Source organism: Marmota flaviventris, chromosome 17 (genome assembly GCF_047511675.1).
Source record: "Marmota flaviventris isolate mMarFla1 chromosome 17, mMarFla1.hap1, whole genome shotgun sequence".
NCBI lineage: Eukaryota > Metazoa > Chordata > Mammalia > Rodentia > Sciuridae > Marmota > Marmota flaviventris.
This window is the reverse complement of record NC_092514.1, coordinates 7,328,471-7,352,227: the sequence shown is the minus strand read 5'-3', so window position 1 is coordinate 7,352,227 and position 23,757 is coordinate 7,328,471. Positions and strand designations below refer to the sequence as shown.

General features: G+C 33.2%; 1 pseudogene; it reads right to left on the bottom strand.

Annotated features, from left to right (window-relative positions):
- Positions 1-466: 466 nt before the first annotated feature.
- The window catches only part of LOC139702421 (transport and Golgi organization protein 1 homolog), a 62,273-nt pseudogene continuing 38,982 nt past the window's right edge, over positions 467-23,757 (bottom strand).

The following is a 23,757-nucleotide window of genomic DNA, read 5'->3' as shown; positions in this document are numbered from 1 at the left end:
ACTTTCAGGTTGAAACACTACTGCTTCACAAATGAAATGATTTTAGTAACTAAACTCAAACACAATTTTCTGGAGAGGACTTCTAAAACTTTTGAGATACAAAAGTATAATTGAATCAAGGGACAGTATTCTCTACACAACCTGTATATGGGCAGCTACCTTGGGCTTTGCTACAGAAGTGGTACAATCAGATGGATGTAAGGAGAGGCAACTATGGGTGGGTTCAGAACTGCTCAGATAAACTACGTAGAACACATTATAGCTTACTAATAGAATAAATACAAAAAAGGCTTTAGAGGGAAAACTACTGTTGCTTTGAATAAAAAAAATAAATCTGCCTTTCCTTGAAAATCTATCTTCCTAACTGACATCACCTTTATTTAAATGCTATTTTAAAATTAGAAGTTATAGTAACTTCAGCATTGCCTTGTGTCCTGTAGAGGTTGAAAGATACGTTCAAAATTGGTATTTGTGACTTAAATTTTATTTTACATGGTTAAAAATGGCATAAGCTATTATATGGTTTTCCTCTTACACACAGCTGCTGCTTCTGATATTAAATGGAGGTTATGTAGATTGAATTCTTCAGTAGTTTAGAGATTTTGTTTCACAGAGATTTTGTTTCAAACTGAAGCTTTTGCCCCTATTTTCAGAATACTTAGGGGACATAAAAAGAACAATGATATGTTATGTTGTAGGTTTCAACAATCCTATTACTTCCTAGAACTTAAAAGAATGGAAGAATATGGTGTAGCAGTAAACAAAAGTACCAGGCTTTTATAATTTTATTTAAATCTTAAACCTCTTAAAATGTACTGTTAAAATTGCCGTAATTAAAATTACAGCTCTGGAGAGCTAGTTCTTAGAAACATTGTTTTAAAGACAGTAGTTACAGATTCAGGACTTGCTTTAATTGATTTTTAAATAAAATATATTTGAGTATCTATCAAAAAAAAAAGAATTTAATTCAGCCCATATTTGCTAATTAAAGACATTATAAGCCTTAAGAGTTTCATTCATTCTTTCTCAGAGGATTATACTTTTCTAATTTTTTTTATCATATTCCTTGAAAATCAGTGGCAAGGTATGGGAAAGAGAAGAGTGTGTGTGTACATTTTTAAAAAGAAATTTCCTTATTTTTTATAGACACAACATACCACCTTATATTTTACTGTTATAATGCAATAATGGCAAAAGCAGTAGAACTTCAGGTCAAACAACTCTTGCTACTAATGTAAACTCATTCTCAGAAAACCATTCTCACATGGACAATGGTTAGAAAAAAGTACATGAATGTGCTACAAAAATAGAGCCACAAGACTTCTCACAAGTAAAAGAAATCCTCTGTAGAAGTTCACAGTTGACCAAGGTCCAGCCTCCTTAACAGTGAGCAACAGGGAATATGCTGCCAAGTCACCATCTTCAGTTCTGAGAGTGAGTTTACATACTTCCCCAATGGCACAAAGTCTCATGACGATCCAATGAATCAAAAGACACTTGGGAAATATTAATAAACAATTTTTCATGAACTATTACAACAAAGAACTTCAGCAAGAAGGAAAATGAAGTTTATGATCTTTGAGTAAACATTTTTAGCATAACAGTCTCTGTGACCAGATATTGGAAGAGAAAAATCAAGCTTATAAAACACCATTTCTCTATCAACTGGAATACACTAAAAATAGGATAATGGAAATACATGTTCTTAAAGCATTTCCACAGGAAATGTCCATAATTATGACATTCTAAATCATTTAGCAATTGTATATGCTATATTAACTAAAACAAAGGTATTCCTTATTGCACGTTTTAAAGTTGGAAGGATACTCTAGCTTAAGTGGGGGATATTTAGGGAGAAAATATTTTGGCTCAAAATGTGTACTGCGCCAAGGCAGCTTCATTCTAAAAACACAAACCATTTAAAATAAACTTTTATATTTTGAAGCCAATAATCCTTTAACACAATGAATAGTTCATAATCCACTTTCTGACTAAGTGTCAGAGGTTAATTTTATGGGCCCAGTTTTAAGGCCTGTGAACAGCCCTCACTACTCTGAGAATCAGGTGTAGGTGGAGGTTCATCTTTAAAGCCTGAAGGCATTAAGTCTTTTGCAACAGGTGGTGGCCCATAGTCTTGGGGACCATGAGTTGGAGGTGGTAATGGGGCACCAGGAATGAAGTACTCTCTTGGGCCAAATGAGCCTAAAGGTCTAAATGGTGCGGGTCCTGGAAAAAAACCACGAGGGTCAAAAGGCAAATCCCGTTTTCCAGGTGGAACACCTGGTGCATATTCTCTGAAGCCTATTGGTGGACGCATACCAGGACCTGGAAAATAAAAAGGAAGTTATGTAAATACCCAGAAATTTCTGAACTAGGGTGATTTCAAGTATGTTAATATAGTCTTTAATTTCTCCCAAGCCTAGAACATCAACTGGTGAACATCCTGACTTGCCAGATGAGGCAAACTGAGATGGAACAAGTTTAGGTTATAGCCTTTGGCCAACCAGCCATGAAGCAACATATTAAGGATTTAAACATGGCTCTACCTAGCTCCAGGCTTGTCTTTTTTCTTTCCCTACTATATAATTGCAGAATTATTTCTATCTCACAAGAGCTCCATTTATATTTGGAAGTACTAATTTACCATGACAAGATGATAGATTATGAAATAAAAACTTTACTACATCAAAGAAATTTTGATAAAAGGAAATCCCACTATTTATTACTGTATCCATTAAAAATTCATGAAGTATTTCAGCATGGACTTTACACATGCCATCAGAATCAAGGTGCATGCCCTCCTGGAAAAGGCCTTCCACAGCCACCTAATTAAATCAGCAACATTTATTAGGTCACTGTTAAATCCTCCTCTTTAACACTTCCCTCTGACTTTTCTCAAGGTAAGGAGGGTTTGACTTTTCCTTTTCTATATTCTATAACCTACTGCTTATGCTTCCATTATGGGTGATTACAAACTTTATGTTATAGGATTTTCATATCTGTGACAAAATTTTAAGTTATGGCATGTGTCTCATCCACCTTTCCATCCATTGCAGTGCATAGCAACAGATTTTCAACAAACATCTGCAGAAGTAATATTTCTTGCTTTTCTGTATATAGCCCCTTATCCTTATCTATGAGAGATAGCTATTGCCTATCTCAGTATAAGATTATGTAGTGTCCCATATGTCCCAGAAAACTGGAGGAAAAGTTAAAATGTACTCAGCTTCATCCTTTCATTGTTAAGACCTGAGATAGCAACCAACTGCTTTAGCAAGCAATAGAAATGAAAGATGAATGTGATTTATAAGTCAATCACTACTGTTCAGATCATCATACCAAATGGTGGAGGAATTGGCCGAGGCCCAAAAGGCCCATGGAACTGAAGTGGCGGTCCATATCAAATGGGAGGTGGTGGAGGCCGTCCCATAGGGGGTCCCATCGGGGGGCCCATGAAGGGTACCCCTGAGAAAGGAGGGGGCCCTTTCATAGCCATATTAACCTGCAATTTAAGATTTGAAAGCAGTTAAAAGTTTTAAAATTCCTATGTATTAAGACAAAGTACCAACACCGATAAAAGCTAAAACCCAAAACAAGCATCTGTCCAGAGAACACCATCAGTGCAACAAAACTCTCCCCACCCCTCCTGTGTATTCCCACTGACAGCTTACAGAAGTTAGAAGGATGCCACAAGAGGGAGCAGTTTGTTACTGATTATATCTGCACAGGAAATGGAAAGGCAAGAGGACTGGCAGAGGTTATTAACAGAGGTGATTTCTGACCAGTATGTCATGCTGTATTCACTACAATCTATATCAAAGGGAGTCCCCCCTCCCCATCACTTCCCTTTCATCACAATAGCTCATTACTTCCATATTAAGAATGAACAGAATAAAATGAAACATGCATTCTCTACCCATCTAATAATAGCTACTATTCAGAGTATCGTCAGTAAGTCTTTCATATATTATTCAACCTCTGAGATCTTTAAGTAGACTGTCTTGTTTTAAGTAAGAGGGAACAAAAGCAAATGGAATATCGTAATTTGTTGAAGGCCACACTGCATATTAAAGGAACTCAATCCCAAGGTTTGCCTCCAAGCCATGCTTTTCCCACCTCTACTCCTAACAACGGGTCTTTGCTCTCTTTTAAATCTTCTACTACAAAGGGGTTTGGGATCTTATCTAAGCTGCCCTTAGATTTCTCCAGAGATGTATATTCCTGGAATATATATACACTGGCACTTGAGAAGTATTTTCCAACACAGTGCTATATACACAAATTTCCAAGGAAGACAAGGCTTTAATATTTACTTTCATTTACTGTACACCATTTGAGATATTGATTTATCATGTCCTATGAGTAGTGGGTTTGAAACTGAACAATTAAAAATTTATTTTATTATAGAGCTGCAGAAGACCTACCAGATATAATAGCAACACAGTTACAAGAGAATGTACTTATGTGAACAAATGAGACCATTGCTTGGGACTGGCTCAAGAGGTCATTTCAGATTATCATTGTTTCACTGAAACAGTATGTCACTTTCAGAAAATCTGATACCAATCTAATTCAAATCACTCAAAATAGGGTTTGCACAATGGAGGAATTCTTAAATAGCATTCTTCCAAACAAAAATAAAAATGATGAATTATATAATTTTTATAATGAATTTACTTCGCCTTAGAACATTCAACACAAAACACCATATAGAGTGATAACTTTTCACATTCTGTAGTTCATTATAGTTGTACACACTTAAGCAACATTCCCAAGTTAAGGAGAAAAGTAAGCTCAATATTGCATGCAGTTTTAAAGCAAACAAGATCAGTGTCATGCTCTGAATATCCTTCCCAGAAATGCACAGAATAAAACCCAATTCAGTTCTCAACCTCTAAGTACTTACTCCAACTGGATGCTCAGTCAAAGAAGTACTGGTGGAAACTGAGGGGGTCTCAGGTTCTTGGGGAACAGTTTGCTTTTTAAAAAACAAATGGGATAGTACAAATAGAACACAAAGAAGGATAAAGCAAAGAGCAAGTACTGTAGGAAAGCTACATGTTCCTGCACGACCACATGATTCACAGTAACTACAGAACTTACCTTGCCCTCATCTGTCACCTTAGCTGGAGAAGAACTTCTGGAGCTGCTGTTCATGTGAGCTGGACCACATCCTGGGTCTGTTAGAGATCAAAGAATGGATTCAGACTTATTCTAACATGAAAAGAATAAAAATCCTGCATCCACAATTACAGATTCTTTGAAATTACTTGGTCCCTTTACCAGAGGCAACGGGTTTCCCAGATGCCTCAGAAGACCATTGAGTACGAGGTAAAGGTCCATCCATTGACCCTTGGGAAAGAAAGATCAGAGCCCTTGTATGTATTTTTCAGAAGAAATCAACCACTGGTGGACAGGTCAGGGTTCAACAATAACTAGAAAGCAACATTAAAAATGGGTTGCCCAGGGGTTGGGGTCGTAGCTCAGTTGTAGAGTGTTTGCCTAGCATGTGTGAGGCACTGGGTTTGATTCTCAGCACCACATTTAAAAAATAAAGATATCATGTCCATCTACAATTAAAAATATTTTTAAAAATGGGTTGCCCAATAGTAAATCACAATTTATGAAGAGACTTAAATAAAATGAAGAACTGCCTTGGGTTGATAGAACAGCAGATTAATAAGTACTGGTCCTAAACTTTAAGCTATAGACTTGAAGTATGTGTAGGCTGGCTTTTCTTTAATCTGTATAACCTGAATTCCAATCTTACCAAGACTACAGTCCTATTTAGAATTGGAAATAAGACTCAGTATTTCATATTGGAAATATGTATGATACATAAAGTTTAAGGCTACTTTTATAATATTTGGGAAAGGAACATCATAGAGATTTAATTTAAAGACAAAGGTTTACACTTCACAGTGTAAAATTTAAAAGAAAAAAAAAAAAAAAAACAATACAGGGACCTCCAGGGAAAAAAAAAAAATGTTTTCTATTCTAGAACAGATTTTACAGAAAACATTCACTAAGATAAAGTAAGAAATTATCTTCTATATATTGTACAGGCCCAAATTCTATGTTTTCATTAGAATATTCAAAAGGGAAAAAAAACCAAAACCTTGAAGCAGTTTACTATACAGCAACATGTGAATGCTCACCAAATCCATTTATAGGCATATCTCTTCGATTAAGGATAGCAGAAGGAGGTCTCCCAGCTGGCTCTGCTGTCAGTGGAGGGGAACATTCTCCACCACTCACGGGGGATGGACCAAAAGAGCCATTCTGGCTCAGGGGACCTAAAGACAACAATGCCGTGTTACTACTTTAAGGCAGCCTTCTCCCTGACACCAACCCCCACCTCCCGCTTTAGCAAATCATTCAGATTATTTCATAACCATTACACACAGAAATAAAAAGTAATTTACATAATTCTGCACCAAGAAATAAAATAGCTCCTTTTACAAAGTGCTCCCTACCTCTCCGAGGAGGATTTTGTAAATTTGGTCTTCCAGGCATTGGTTTTACAATCACAGGTTCTTCTTGCCGCATTGCCATCTTTTGGGCCATTTCCAATAGTCTTGAATATTGAGAAAGAATGGGCTAAATTATGAAACAGCAATCTATCATAGATAATATCTAGCATAATCTTAAAACACTATAAAACATATAGTAAGGTACCAAAATCACATACTTCTGTCTCAAATTAACAACTTCCCTTTTCTCTGCAGCTACAGCTCTTTCTGCAGAATGAGCTTTGAGCTATCAAAGAGAAAATATTCAAATTCAGTTGTGGTAGGCTATGCACAAAATAAAGAAAAGGGGGAAAAAATCTTACCCAATTATCATGAGCTTTCTTCTCTTGCATAGCAATCTGAAAAAGACAACACATTAAAAAAAATGTTTTTAGGGACTCGTTATAATAGCCTATAATTGTCTGTATTAGATATCAAAGAATTCTGCAACTACAGGACAGTATTAATTACTACCTGGTTTTTAAATGAGCGCTCAGTTTTCTGTAATTTTTCTTCCATCTCTTCAATTCTCCGCCTAAGAATTACAACAATTGAATAAAATTTGAAACATTCTGACCATTTTCCCTTTATTCCATCTGCTATACTTTTAAAGACTTTATCATACATAAGAAAAACATTTCTATAGTTATATGAATCCAGTGTGATCAAAACTAATACTACAGGCCAGGTGCAATGCCACATGCCAGTAATCCCAATGATTGGGAAGCTGAGGCAGGAGGATCACAAGTTCGAGGTCAGTCTCAGCAATTAAGTGGGAACCTATGCAACTGAGACCCTTTCTCAAAGTGAAAAAAAGGTCTAAGGATGTAGCTTAGTAGTAAAGCACCAAAAATAAATAAATGAATGAAATAAAAACCTAATACTAATAACTTCTTTATCATTTAATTGCTAGAGATTCTGAATTGATAAATTATAATTTCCTTAACTGTTCATCAGTGTGTTCTCAAGTAATTCAGCTAGAAATATCTTCCTCCTTAAAACTTTTTTTCAAATTATATCCATAGAAGATTTCCAAGGTCTATCAAATGCCACACTTTTGTGGGTCTTGATACATCACACAGCAAACTGATTTCTTAAAGAATTACTACAACATACAAAACCCCCAGAACTGTTTGCATTGACCAAGTTCCCTATGGTCTTGCCCATTGGGTATAAGTAAATTTTTGTTAACATTTTTCATTTGTTAAGTTGGAATTTATTTTTTCTCCTGTGTGAATTGAATGTATTCATATTCTCTCGTTATTTATACTTCCATGCTATTTTCTTCTATCTACATAATGTAAAAAAAGATTAAAAAGAAAGCTAACACTAGTTCATTAGACATTGACACCCTCCTTTAGAAACTGAACTCATTTGTAATTTTTAACTTCCTCTACAGGGGAAACCACCTTTTCATCTGCAGCTGACAGCCGCTGCTCTTTTTCTAGTCTCTCATATTCTTCTTGACTCAGTTTCCTAAAATAAAGCCAGTTATCAAATCAAAAGTTTCTCTTTGTGAATATCACTTCCCACAATTCTATAAAATGCTTAGGCACATAAAATAGGAATTCAAACCTACAATTTCGTAAATCAAACTCTGGTAAATCACTTACATTTTCTAACTTCTCCTCTTAATTCTCTACTTACCAGTAAATAAAATAAATGTGAAAACAACATGTGCCCCAAGGGCAAGTCTCCTGTGTGTAAGATAACAAAAACTCACTTTACTTCAATGTGGAAGATCAGGACTGATCAACCTAACATAATTAAACATATTAGGATAAAGCAGGGGATAATTCTTTTCTCGTTTCTGCCATGGGTAGGACACTAAGTATATCTTTGTCATGGAGGAACTCTTTTCTCAATCCAAGACTGGCACCAGAATAAAGATATAGTCAGTCAAAGAAAAAATCTTCTAGAATATGTCTTTTAGCTATGCAATTAACCACAGAACATTTTTCACACTATAGATATCTATTTCAAAAGAATTGTAATTAAGCAAAAAGACAAATCTGAGTTTTGATAATGTCTGTCAACCAGAAAAAGAAGCCAAACTGACCCATGATCAGAGTATTATCTACTGACAAGTTTTAACTCTGATCATGAAACTCAAGATGTTCATCTACTGAGACAAAGGTAGCCACATTTAATGATTTAAAAAATACTATTTTCTGCTATCCTTGTACTACTTTAGCCATAGTTCCAATTCAAAAGATAATTAACTTGAAACTTAATTTTCCATAAATCAGAAGAACTATAGTAAAAAAGGATTATTGATACCAAATAGAAAAAGGGGATTATATATTCTTATATAGCTTCTCATTTAATTCTTCAGCAAGTATTTTATGAGTGGCTATAATATACTAGTTACCTTGTAAGATGCTAAAGAATAAAAGAGCTCACTGTTTCAGGTATAAATGATGCCTAAAGGAATATAATAATTTTCCCCACTGGCTTAAGAAGGAATATGGAGAAAACTGAATCTTGAAGGACAGAGAGAATTTTGTTTCCAATTATCAAAGAGTTAGTCTGAGAGCACTAAGAACAATCAAAATATCTTTATAAGAATATAAAATTGTGTTTGAAGGGATCCAAGCTAAAAAGGCAGTGAAGATATATGTATGTGGCCAAGATCCATTAGAAAAATGAATCTCAGAATTACAAGTAAGGCTGGCACTTTAAGGTACTTTTCTCCTAGGTTCACCCACATATTGAAGATAACACAAAGATATAATGAGTCTAAACTAAGCCTTCATCAAATTCCTGGGCTTAGAGGAAAAAAAAAGTGTTTGGGGCTACAAATAAAGGGACCCTTAATAAAAGCCCTAGCCTTTGAGTTTAGATTAGAAAGTACTGCACACTTAAGTGATGAACAGGCAAAAAATCCAAAAGGAACAATAATGAAACATTGAAAAGACAAGTCATTTTTGAATTATCTTAATTGCTGACTAAGTTTAAAGTAACAATCTTACTCAAGTAACCTCAACACTTTTCTATAAGAAGATAACTTCATCTTAGTCCTCAAATTTCATCTATAATTATCACAACAATGTTGGCCAATCAAAACTGACCAGGCACTCCATAAGACAAAATTCTGTGAGAAAAAATCCCACAGAAAAGGAAACCACCTAATGGGGTTATCCGCACATGTTTTAAAATCACTGTGCTTTTTATATAGTCAAAAAAGTAAAGTCAAGATTATGAATTTCAGTGCTGGGAATATAGTTTAGTTGGTACAGTGCTGCCTCGCATGCACAAGGCTCTGGGTTCAAACCCCAGCACCACAAAAGAGGAAAAAAAAGATTATGAATTTTGTCAAAGGATTAGAAACTATAAAACCAAGAAATAGTTGGATGTGGTGACCTACCTACAGTGGAAGATACTCAGGAGGCAGAGGCAGAATGATGAGATTAAAGATAGCTTGGAAAGCAGTAAGACCCTAGTCCCTTATGCGAAAGAGCAAGGAGTCTGGGGAGGTAGCTCAATAGTAGAGCACATGGCTCAAGGTCCTGGGTTTGAGCTGTAGTACTGAAATAGGACTGGGGTTGTGGCTCAGGGGTGAAGCACGTGCCCCACATGTGTGGGGCACTGGGATCAGTCCTCAACACCACATAAAATAAATAAAATATTGTGTCGGGCTGGGGATGTGGCTCAAGCGGTAGCGCGCTCGCCTGGCATGCATGCGGCCCAGGTTCAATCCTCGGCACCACATACAAAGATGACAACATCCGCCAAAAACTAAAAAATAAATTTTAAAATTCTCTCTCTCTTAAAAAAAATCCTATTAAAATAAAATACTGTGTCCATCTACAACTAAAATAATATTTTAAACCCTGAATTTTTTATAATCCTAAACTCAATGAATGATTTTAGCAGCAGATTTGGGAAGTAAAATAAATCCTAGCGCTTTTAAGACAGGTCAGAAGAAAATATCCAGAAGAAGTAAATCCAGAATGTAGGAGGCAGGGGAAATCAAATTCTAATATGCATTATTATAATCAGAAGAGAGAATGAGGTAAAATCAACATTTAGAAAAAGACTTGAAAATTCAAGAAATGTTTAATGGTCCCAAGCAACATAACTGCAAGAGGAAAAAGTGGGTGGGGTGGGGAAAACTACACCTAGGCACTTCCCAATACAACAGTTAAAAAAACAGAGAAATGACTACAGGAACTAGGGGAGGGATAAGACCAAACAACAATGATAATGGACTCCTTAAAGAAAAAATTTAAAACAGATGGTAATTAATTGGATATTTTTAAATTGCTAAAACTAAGTAACAGTCAAAATTCAGTAGCCAAAAGAAAGATCCTTTAAAAATGGAAACTGGTTTTAACTCTAATCATGAAGTTCATGTCAACCTAATACAGATTATAAAGGTAGCAATATTTAGTGGATAAAATACTATTCTCTGTTTATCCTTGTACTAATTTGATACACTAATCAAATCTATCATTAAAGGACAATGTTCAAATAGAATGAAAATAATTTCAAATAAGAAACAAACAGTGTAGAATGCAGAACTACAGAAACTTTAAATATGTGTATAAATTGAATGAATGTCTTGTGGAGTTCACAGTGTATGAAGTACTAACATACAATGCCACAACAGTTATCTGATTCAGGAGCTACTTAAAGCCCATAAAAAAAAATAACAAACCTATTAATCTATGTCAGGTTTTTATTAAATCCAGAATATATACCATGGCCTTTAAATTATGAGAAGATGAATAAAATTATAATTATATAATTATAATTCCATTATAATTTATGATTACATCAAGCTTATACAGAGGGGATGAGGAAAATAATTAAAAATATTTAAACTATTAAAAAGATACAAGGAAGAAAAAAAGAACAGGTCATCAAATAGAAAGCAAATTCTTCATAAACCACAGGCACATATTGACATGGACAGACTTACATTTTAGAAAGTCCACTCAAGCGGCTATAGAGAAAACTACTAAGAATTTGAAGTAAGTTATATAAAAAATATAAAAAATGGAGAATGAAGACAGATGATCTAGGTTAGGAACAGAAAAGATGACACAGGCATGAACTAACATAGTACCCGGGGATGAGTTTTTAAAAAGAGTACAAACCACAGATGATGACAATGAATTTCGGAGGAGTTGAGGAAAATAGTGCTACAATTTAATTGCATTACAAAGAAAATTAATTGCCATTTAGGTCATTCATATTACTAGTAGGGACACAGAAAACAAGTGTTCTTTAAAAAAAAAAAGTGATAAAATGAGAAATGTTTCTTTGAAACAGGCCAGGCATTTAGAACTGGCCTGAACAAATATTTGAGATTCTAAAAAGGTCGCTTGGAGATCACAGAATTTTAGAAAAGTTAATGGAAAGGTTTCAATATTTAATGCATTAATTAGGCAACAGAAGTCAAAATACCTAAAAATAGTTAGGTCTGTAAGAAGGTCTGTCTTTGCTTTACAAGAAAAAAAAATATATATATATATATATATATATATATATATATATATATATATATATATATATATATATATATATACCGAAGAGTAAAATCAGGTGCAAATAAAATCTGACACAAAAAAACTATTTTTAGAGAATTCAAGTATTTTTGTGGATTAAAAACTTCAAATGAACTTTCAAAAAATAACTAGCCCCACACTGAGAAGATTAATATATAAATATATACTACAAACAAGTACTTCTGTAATCATAACTCCTAAGGTCCTTGCCAGAGTTCAATTTTTAGTGTGAACATCTGAGATATTCAAGTCCAAAACTTGTACCATCAATAAGTAAATATTATTCCTTTTTGAAGTTTTTATTCTACTAAAACATGTCATTCCAAATCACTCAGTATTTTTAAAGGTCCAGAGTTAGAGATACAAGTTCAAAACATTAGAATTACATAACTGATCACAATGAAAGGTAATTAAAATAAATAGTGGGATCATAGAAAGGGTCTAGATCTTTGAGAGGTGTTTCCACATCAGTGACTGTTAATACCAGTTTACCACTTCCTGCCTTCATATGAATTTGACAATTGATTACGATGTCCTCACAGCCTTAGTTTATGGTTCCAACTACCTCAGGACTCTTAAGACTGATGATGGAAAGAAAAATGCAACTTATAGGAAACAAAACACAAAGGAAAAAAGACAAATCTCTACTTATTACAAACTAGAAGAAATTGTAAATAATCTTAAGAAAAGATAAAATTATCTATTAGTTCACACAGTGATAACAATAACAAACAATGAAAATCTTACTTTTGTAGTGCCATCTCATTTTGCTGGTGGAGTTCATTTAAAATCTCCACTTTCTGCCTTAGAGTTTTACATTCCTCTTCCAGTCCAACTTTAGAAGACTGTAGTGAACTGCAGTTACTTTCTAATTTCTTTATTTGGTCTGTAAAGGATAAAAAAGCTTATCTCTATATGTGTACAAGGACTTAAGAACTTGTTTGAGGGAGTAGTGCCAAGAAAAGTAAGAAGCATGAAAGCAAGAAGCCATTCTTTATCTTTCCAATAAAATTTTAAGTCTTTCCAACATGGCAATTTCTTCTCAAGAAGAACCCACCTTCTAGATTACAGTTTGTGGACATCGAGGCTCTTAGCTTAAGTTTTAAAAGTTTTAGATCCTCTTCAACTACTGATGTAGTTTGTGTCTAAAAATTGCAGAAAAGAGAGGTATTCTTAAAAGTGAGGCACAGGAAGAATTCACAGGCACTATGGGACTCTTACAAAGAACTATACCCGAGAGACATCCATCATCTGCTTAATTTGATCTTTGATCTTCTTATTCGGATCACCTAAAAAACAAAAGAATTTAGCTTTTTCTTTCCTTACTTTTAACTCTATATTCTCCTCACTTCCCCAAACTAAATAATGATTGTGTTCAAACAAAACAAAAAAATCAATTAAATAACTAAACTGATTAGACTAATGACTTTTAAGAGAATTGCAAGCTTAGATTTAAAAAAAGAGAGAGAGAGAGAGAGGTGAATTTCAGGCTGGGGTTGTGGCTCAGTGGTAGAGTGCTCACCTAGCATGTGTGAGGCACTGAGTTTGATCCTCAGCATAAAAATAAATAAAAGTACTGTGTCTGTCTTAAAAACAAACAAACAAAAAAAGGTGAATTTCTAGTTTGCACAACTGAAATGTCATCTATGTTATTCTTGTAAGATAAAAGCTTTTCTTCTCTCTCAGATCTATCTTCACCTGGGCAAGTAAGTGTCTTATTTAGAAAGATTCAATCCTCTATTTTCTCCCTGAATCTACTACCAGGTGTGGTTTGAAATACTTGCTATGTAAGCAATATCCAACTTGGGAGAAAACATCTGGAAATATTTTCCTCATCAGTAAACACTGTTACACTCCCTCTCTAGCTTTCTGATAGTCTCTAGCCTCTGTTCTCACAGCCTTAGTTTATGGTTCCAACTACCTCCGGACTCTTAAGACTGACTGTGGACCTTAAAACCACAGAGCCATAGAGATGATGAGTATCAAAATCAAGTATCATCTGAATAAAGAAATAAATTTCTCTTACTGTACAATGTTCAATACTTAGAGGTATAGGATGTGACTATTGTAGCTGCAGTGTACTTACTAGTTTTCAATGGGATAGAAAAAGTCAGTGTTCTTCACATGCCTATTGCTACATTATACCCCAGCAACCCACCTCTGCCAATGCAACAGACATATCTATAGATCCAATGATATGTGTCTACAACCCTGAAGCTTAAGAAGAAATTCAGCCAGCTGAAAAGTGGCATCTGTATACTTAATTAAAGACAGGAAAGCAAAAAAGGATTCAACCTCCCTGAGACTGATCTTACCTGCTACCTCTCCATTGGTTAATTCATCTGACTCCTCTTCTCTATTTTGATCCTCAGATTCAGATTCACATTGTAACCAATTCAACTGTGTGATACAATTAGTCGAAGCCTAGAAAAGAAGCAAAAGGTTGGAAGACTCTCGATTTTAATTCAGAAGATTTCAGGAGAATTCATGAGATGAAACATGTATTTGGAGTATAAACTTACATTAATAGTATCTTCTTTGTGACTAAGAGCTACTTGTAAATCTTTCTGGGACTTCTCAAATGATTTGATTTGTTCACTGAGCTCAGCATGTGATGTACTCCAGTCTTTGACTTCCTGCTGCAACTGAAAAGTCAAAACATATGAATTCCTATGGGTTAGGGAGAGGTTTCTGCACTGGATACATCAGGACTACAAGACTTAGACAAAGAAATAGAGAGCCATACTCCTCGGTGGCCTGCCTCAATCGAGGGGGTTGAGACCTTGGTTAAGGAAGAGGGCAGAGTGGCCCCAACTCTCATAGCTGCAGTAAGAACATCAGAGCTATCAGGAAGTTGACCCTGTTTATTGCATTCCCCAGAAAATTGCTGCCAATTCAAATAATTTACCTCCAGCAGGAATGGCTGGGCACATATGACTGTCTCCTAAATTTAGACTCCTTATCATGTAATCTTCTCTTGGCCGGTGAATCAGTAACTACTCAAAAGAGGATCATAAAATACTTAATTTTCTGGTTTAAAAAGTTTCTTTGAGGCTATGCAAGTTAATAACTGATTGATATTTGATAAGAAAAGCAATAATCCAAAAATCCAAAACAGATGGAGAACAAATATATGCACTCAATTTGGGGAGCACTGTTTAAACTTTGCATATCTAGTAAAGGTCCTACATGAATATTCCTTACCTCAGAAACAGATCCAAGAAAGATACAAGATAATGATATTCACTTCTCTAGTTTACATTATGTATGACATCAAATTTTCTTTACCTGCTCTTTCTTCTTCTTAAGCATGGTATTTTCTTTCTGAAGCCGACAGCATTCCAACTTCACCTTCTCTTCACGAAGCTTAGTTTCATTAAGGATAATTTGAAGCTAATGCAAAACACTACAGTTAGTGAATTAATTCCAAAGAAAAAACAAAGTTATACTTTCCCAAACCAGACATCATATAGTTCTCATTTTTTGCACATTTTAGCACACCTCAAATTTTTGGTCCGCAAAAAAACTAAGATGTAGTATTAATATCCGTTAGCAAGAGTTGGCAGCTTTACCTCTGAAAGTTCAGCAGTATTCACTGAAATGACCTCTTTAAGCTTCTCTATCAATTTCTTATTTTCCATTATCTGCCAGGTGAAAACAGAACACAAAATATGCATTAGGATTTCAGTAGAAATACTGATATATATATATATATGTATGTGTGTGTGTGTACACACACACACACACACACACACACACACATATATATATATATATATATATATATATATATACTAAAAAAGATAAACACAACAAAATATTTGTCAAGCCATCCCATTACATTTCAGGTAAATGCAGGGGATCCAGCTTTGGACTAAGCAAAAAATCAAGAACTGAAAGAGATGAGGGAAAATGAAGTCATAAATATTTCATGGCATCCACAACCTTACGGTTTATGAGATAACCAGAAAAAAAGGTCAAAATATAGAAAAACATAATGCAATAAGTAAATAAAATGTTTTAAAGCATAGAAAATTAACTAATTAATTACTGTTTCAAGTAAACCAGTTCAAATTAGTAAATTTTTTTTCTAGTGATAGAGAAAAAAATTTCTCAAGATCATTTTTAAAATTTTCTTATCTGAAGTAAAAAATGATAAAATTTAAGGGAGAATAGACTAATCTCACATACAGAAGAATTCCAAAAAATTTATAAAGATACTCGCTCCTTAAGGAAGTGGACATAACTCTGCAATCTTTGTTTGCAATGCCTGGGACTGAATCCTGGGCCTCATGCATGCTAGGCAAGTGCTCTACCATGAGCTGCATCCTGAGCTTGTAACTCTTCATACTTTAACTGTGGGCTGTGCATGGTAACTTCCAAAGAATACAATATGAAAAGGATTGGAAAGAATTTTTACAGTGGAGAAATCTGATAAATACTACCTCAGCTAGGTGATCAAGCTTACTTGGGGGTAGGATATTTTTGAGTTCTTTGTATACTCTGGATATTAGGGCTCTATCTGAAGTGTGAGGAGTAAAGATTTGTTCCCAGGATGTAGGCTCTCTATTTACCTCTCTTATTGTATCTTTTGCTGAGAAAAAACTTTTTAGTTTGAGTAAGTCCCATTTGTTGATTCTAGTTTCTTAATGCACTTGGTAGAACTAGGTGAAATCATTTGAAGTAGACATGTTTTATTTGTCAATATTTGAAAATGTATCATTTCTTTTGAAGTTACAGGTTGAAACTTTTTTTTTTGTCTTATAGCTTTAAGTTTGTGGAGGTTTTTCCTTTCCTTCCTTCCTTTCCTCTTTCCTTCCCCCTCTCCTTATCTCCTCTTGGTATAAGCCAGATGAGGCTGCACTTCCTAAGAATTAGCAGGAAGCAGGTTTATTATGTGCAGTAGTCTAGATCAGATATTGCCTAAAAATTTCTGGACCAGGAGTCTGCAAATTCTTTAAACTTTATACCCAGTGGGAGGGGAGGGAGTTTGGAGGTTTCCATTTTTTTTTTTTTTTTTTTTTTTTTGTAGGAGTCTACATAAAACTATTCGAGTGTTTTTTTTTCTGTTTTTGCTTTTTTTTTTTTTTTTCCTTTTATACTAGACAGAGGTTTCACAAGTCTTTACTATGGAAAGCAGAAATAATAATTCTTGTACACCATCAAGTTAGTACACAAATTTAACTTTTGCAAGGCAGAGAAACTTAGCCCTTACAAAAAAAAACAGGGAGTTTCAAACCACGTTGAGTTGTTAGCAGAAATTTTTGCTGATATTCTGTTAATAAGAACAATTATGGTGAGGGTTTCTGGAGAAGCTTAATTAAGACTCTTTGGTGGCAGAGGGGGCACCATTGCACTCTTTTTTCCTTCTGATACTTTTCTCTTTGCTTCTTAATACTTTGGACAGGTTCTCCACCTAAGGGGAGTCAAAGCAATAAAAATAGAAACATATCCTTTTGTTTCTCTTGGAAAGAAAGCAAAATTTCATTCAAAAATGTTTTTCTTTACCAAATAATTAATGTAACTGTTCATAATTGTGGGGGTATAGGATGTGATAATTTGACACATGAATACAACAGGTAATGCTCATATCAGGGTGTTAGTATTTCTATTAACTTAACCATTTTTTTTAAGTTTTGATGAACAAATAATAAATATAAATATATTTAAGTATATTTATATTATGCATATATAAATATATATACTTGTGATATAGTGTAATATTTTGATACATATTAAATATGTACTGACCATATTGGGCTAATTAATATTTCCATCTCTTTTCATTACTTTATGTTTGGAGTCTTCAAGACTTTCTATTCTAAGTATTAATAAAATGTAGTATAGGTTATTGTGAGTATGTCACCCATTGTGCTGAACAGCACAAGAAATTATTGCTTTTCTCAAAATGTGCTTTGTTATCCATTATTCAACCTCTGTCTATCCTCCTTTTCATCTGCCCTTCTCAATCTTGGGTAAGTGCTATTCTGCCTAGAGATAAACTTTTTTAGCATCCATGTATGATGAAGAACATGTAGTACTTTGTGAAATAAAAACTGCTTTATTAAGCTACACTGAACATATTTTATGTACACAGTTTGAAAATGTTGACATTTTCATTCACCTGTGAAACCATTCACACTATAAAGATTTTGAGAATATTCATCATTCCCAAAGTTTTTCAAAGTACCTTGGAAATTCATTTTTTCCTGACTTTCATCACACTCCCACTCCAATGAACCATTCATCTGCCCCGTCACCATAAATTAGTACACATGTTACAGAAATAAAATCACAAAGCAGGAGGAGTTATGTTATATATAACTTCTGTCAATCAGTAAAATTATTTTGAGATACATTTCTGATGTTCTGCATCAGTGGTTGATTCTTTTCTTTCCTGGGTAGAATTCCATTTCAAAATACATTATCATCTGTTTATTCATGAACCTGTAGTTGAACAAAAGTGCTTTATAGCTTTTGTTTAATATAAATAAAGCTACAAATAGAAACAAAATTTGTGTGTCTTTGAAGCAAAATGTGTTTTCATTTATCATAAGTAGAATGTCTAAAAAAATTTAAGAAATTGTCATAGAATTAAACTATTTCCTTATATATTCTACAATTCACCACATATTGTTATATTTAATAGGTATTTGTAAAATTAATATCAAATAATAAGAGAAAATAAATGAATACATCTGTGTATTTGGTCTTTTCAGACAGTTATAGCACTTTGGAAGTGGTTTCAGAGTTGATCTCATCTTCTATAAAGTTAATAGCATTTTTTAATTTTTTATTTGCATGATTTTAAAACTGTCCATGATCAAAGATCACTGATAATAGCAAATGCATGCATAAGTGATTGAACTGAATATTTCCAAATAAAGTTCATAAACAGAGTGATGTATTTAAAACCCTGCAGGAAGTGGTGGCACATACCTGTAATCCCAGATAGTCTGGAAGCTGAGTCAGGAGGATTGCAAATTTGAGACCAGTCCAGGAAATTTAGTGAGACTCTGTCTCAAAATAAAATGAAAAATGGGGTTGGGAATGTAGCTCAGTGGTTCAGAGCTCTTGCCTGGCATGTGTAAGGTATTGGATTTCATTGCTCTGCATACTGCCCCCCACCCCTGCCACATTGCCCCAGAAAAACATCTTGGTAACTGTTGTAACTAGAGATTTAGAGATTGGGAGATTGGGAGGGAGATTGGAAAGAGAAAGATGCTATTTCATTCAGAATTTGGCCTTAAAAATTGCATTTACACAAATATCTGGGTTTAACTTCTATCCCATTCATGCTGCTGCTGCTTTTTAGAGGAGGCTTATTAATAAAGGAGTAACATGTTTGAGAGTTTAAGGGACATAAATTTGTTCCACCTTCCCTCTTTGTCTTACAGAATTACGTTCCTTGCTGTAGTACATATTATTTTCTCCTTTGTGAAACAATCTGGAATAGTAAGACAGGTTCATGTATTCTGACTGTGAGTCTATAGGAAAACTCCTAGCCATGTTTTCCTGTGTCAGACTTCCAATTATACAACGGATATTTCTATGGCTTATCTGAATGCTTTTAGTTTTTGTTTCACTATTATCTGCAAGTGGTTTAGGATTGAGGGGCGAAAACAAGATTATTTTATATTAGCACTTCAGTATATTCATTGTTTCCTTCAGTTTTTACTATCAAAGGGAGGAAATATTAAAGGAATAACAAGATAAGAATCATTCATTCTGTTAGCTACCTATGTGAATAGTGATGAGGCTATGTGGAATAAATTGTATCTCTTTAATTAAAAGTATTAGTATCGGAATTGTTGATTATCATCTATAAAAAGCCTGGCCTTTTTAATCAGATCTTGGATTAAATTGTAATTATCTTTAAATATGATTACTTCTTTTTCTGTGGTTTTGATGATTCAAATTATTTGTAATTATTTTTCCAGATAAAGGTACTTCTGTGATATAGTAGTGATCTTTTAAAATTTTATATGTAATGGAGGTTAAACAAAGAAAAAAAAAGAAATGCAGCAGTGGTAAAACTGCAGGACAAATACATCAGCATGTCAGTTTTACATCTGGCTGATATTATGATGGCAACAGACCTGTAAAGGCAAATGCTTTCCTGACAAGCTATTTAATTAGAATTACAATCATCTTCCCAGACATGATCTTTAAAATAAATCGTCAACTGTGAATGGATGAAAATAAACAGTTTGTCTCGCCTCAAATCTCCTGAAAAAAAGAAGTGAAAGACAAAGAGTCTTATAAGAATGATAATTTTCAACATGGAAATGGGAAAGGAGCCATTAACATTAGATAACAGTAAAAGTTTTGCTGTGATTGGAAGGTTTCCCTATCTTTTTCCAGTCTTCAAAGAAGGTTTTTGTGTATTGTGATATGATTGTTTCTGTCACCATCATTAATATGATCTCTATTCAAAATTCATTCACTTAAGCAAAAAAATCAAGGTGCCTAGAACTTATTTTAATTAAATATTGTGTAGCACAATGTAAGAACATGTAAGAAATTCTAAACGGTTTTATATCTTAACCTCTATATTGTCTATCAGAGTAATCTTGAAAAAAACTTGAATCTCAGGCTATTTCCTCACACATAAAAATACATTTTCTCACATATTTTTTCTTTAGAAGATTTTCATGATTACCTTAAAATGCAACACCACTTAAAGTAATTTATGTAACAATATGGAATAGAAATAAAGAAAATAATATATTTCACAAGTGCAGCTTTGTTTTACATTTTGATAAAAAAGAAATTTAGTTGGGCTTGCTTATGACTTTAGTTTGTGGGTTAGAAGTGATTTTATGATTCTTATTAAATAATATTTCTGGATTAAAGAAACTTGGAATCACAGAATTGAGGACATTATGTACCATCCTTGTTCAAATAGGCATATGACTATAGGACCTTTTATAAAAATACTTCCAAGTGAACATTAACATAATTTCTTTAGTTTTATGTACTCTTACAATATATATTTTGAGAATCATATATTTATATGTTGGGTAATTTATAAAGAGTATTATTGTGTTCATGATCATAAGGGCATGGTATAGAGTTTATTTATCTCTGTTACCTATACTATATGTAGAGCTGAGAGACTGCCATGTTATACCTGAGAGAGTCCAGTTCTGCTATAAAAACACTTGTTTTGTTGTTGTTTGCTCATTTTTATTTTGCCTTTAAGAAAGTGACATGAATATGTGACCACCTTGTATATATAGTTACTGTAGTTCCAAAAATTATAAGGCCTAGGACATAAAGCATTGATGCAGGAGACAGTGGTCACTTTTACTTGCACCAGAAGAGTAAAGGAAGAGAATTGGGAAGAAGCCTAGTGATAAGAAAGCCTTTTGAATACTTGCAGAATTTGAGGATTGAAGATAAAAGATCCAGAGATAGAAAGTTCATAGTTACAGAGAACTGCCCAATTTTTACACTGGTAACTATTCTGACTATGTGTAGTCCTCTGGGGGAATTCCTTTTCCTATAGAAGTTACAGTGATCTGTATAATGAGTCAGGGAGATATCATCTTAAAATACATGAAATAGACAATTTCATAATGCACTGTGCAAATCACATAAAATATCTAGACACTGAATAGGCTTTACAGGGATGGCAAAATGTATTTGACTTTCATATAGACAAGGATGTCATAAAGGTTACAAGGTGGTATTTTTGTTTTCTGTTTCTTGTTTCTTGAATCAATTTGTAGCAAGCATGTGTATCAAGGAACAACAATGAACCCTAAGTATTTTCAGGGGGACAGCAAGAAATAGTCAGAAATGCTAAATATGTTATTTCTCATGAAATGCAGGAGAGACTTTGAACCAAGTGAAAAGTTTATACTAGATTTAGCATTGAATTATCAGGTATAAGAGCCAGTTGAGAAAATAAAAATATGATTGTAAGTACATAGCTGGATCTTGGCTGAAGGTGCTAAATATGGAACCCAAGCAACTGAATGAAGTAATTATGTGTAATAAATAAAACAATAGAAAGAAGGTTATATATATATATATATATATATATATATATATATATATATGTATATATAATATATATAATCATGAAACTATTGATTTATCTACAGAAGGCAAGGAAGTTACTTTAAGAATTTGAAATTTCTGTGACACCAAGGAACTAATTTGAAAATGGGAGAGGATAAAAACCTATATATGTAAAATGTCAATTGATATAAAGGGAGGCAAAAATTGAAAATATTTTATGAAACTTATTTCATACATCACATTATTCTAATTATGCTTGGGTCTGGTTTAAGCTTTATAACTCTGTTGGCATATAATTCAGAAACTGTATGATATGACTACTTCAGAAGATTTTTTAAATAATAATATAGTCCACAACAAAACCCACTATTCTGTAAAATAAATATGTACCAAAGTATGTAAATAATTCTTTGATAATAAAATTATACAATTTTAAATAATAAATAATAATATTTAATAAAAATAAATGCTTAAAAATATTGGGCGTTAGGTTCCAGGTATGATGAAGTCAGTTCATAGTCTCATTGAATATAACAATAAATATAAAAAGAGTACATGGAGCTGTCAGAATATTCTGAAATGTCAATAAAAGGAGACCAATTAAGGAAGAAAACTAGAATTCAAAACCATTATAAAAATAATTAAAAGTTAGTAAATCAAAAGAATTTTTATTTATTTATATTTTTATATTTGTTTTTATATTTTTCCAGCAACTTTTTTTCAGCAACTTTGGTCATATAGTCACGATAAACTGAAGAAATATGTGAAGAGTCTGGAAAAACCATAGACATTATAGTGGCATTCCAACACATGATAATATATTATCAAATATCACTTATGGATATGTTCATTTATGTGAGATTTTATTCCATAATATATATGAATACAAGGTATTTCTGCAAGGCTACAATTAATTATTAATTCTTCAACTTACTATTTTGGTGGTATTGGTGCCAAAATAGGCAGTAGAGATAAGTCTAAGAAAAAAAAAAACTCACATTTATTGTCAAATGTGTTTTGAAACAGTTGCAAGACAATTCAACAGGTAGAGAGGTCTTTTTTAACATGTATCTCTAACATAAGTGTCTATCTAAAAGTTAATGATGAAGCAATATCTTTTATTCAAACTACACATAAAATTATCTAGAAGAGGATTATAGACTTGTATATGTAAAGTATAGAATCTATAGAATAAAACACTTCAAAAATTTATTATTATAGATGAACAAACATTTCTGAAATGTGATACTGAATACATGCTCTATAAAAATAAAAATCTGGATTTCCTCAAATTATACTTCAAAAACACCATAAAGGAAATTAAAATTTAGAGGACATAAGAAAATAACTGCAAATCATGCATCTGATAAAGAAATTATATCCTGAACATACATGTATGTGTATATATATATATATATATATATATATATATATATATATATACACACACACACACACACACACATATACACTGTGTATACATTAGAAGGTAGACAAAACTAAATTTATAGGTAGACAAAAAATCATAATTTGCAGATACACATTATCAAGTAATATAAGTACCTTATTTTACCATAATAAAATTTCCATAGTAAAAACCATATTTTAAGTTGCATAGTATCAATGTTCAAATTATAAATGCAAATTACAACCATAACATACCACTTTGCATCCACTAGAATAAAACTTGGGTCATAATGTGT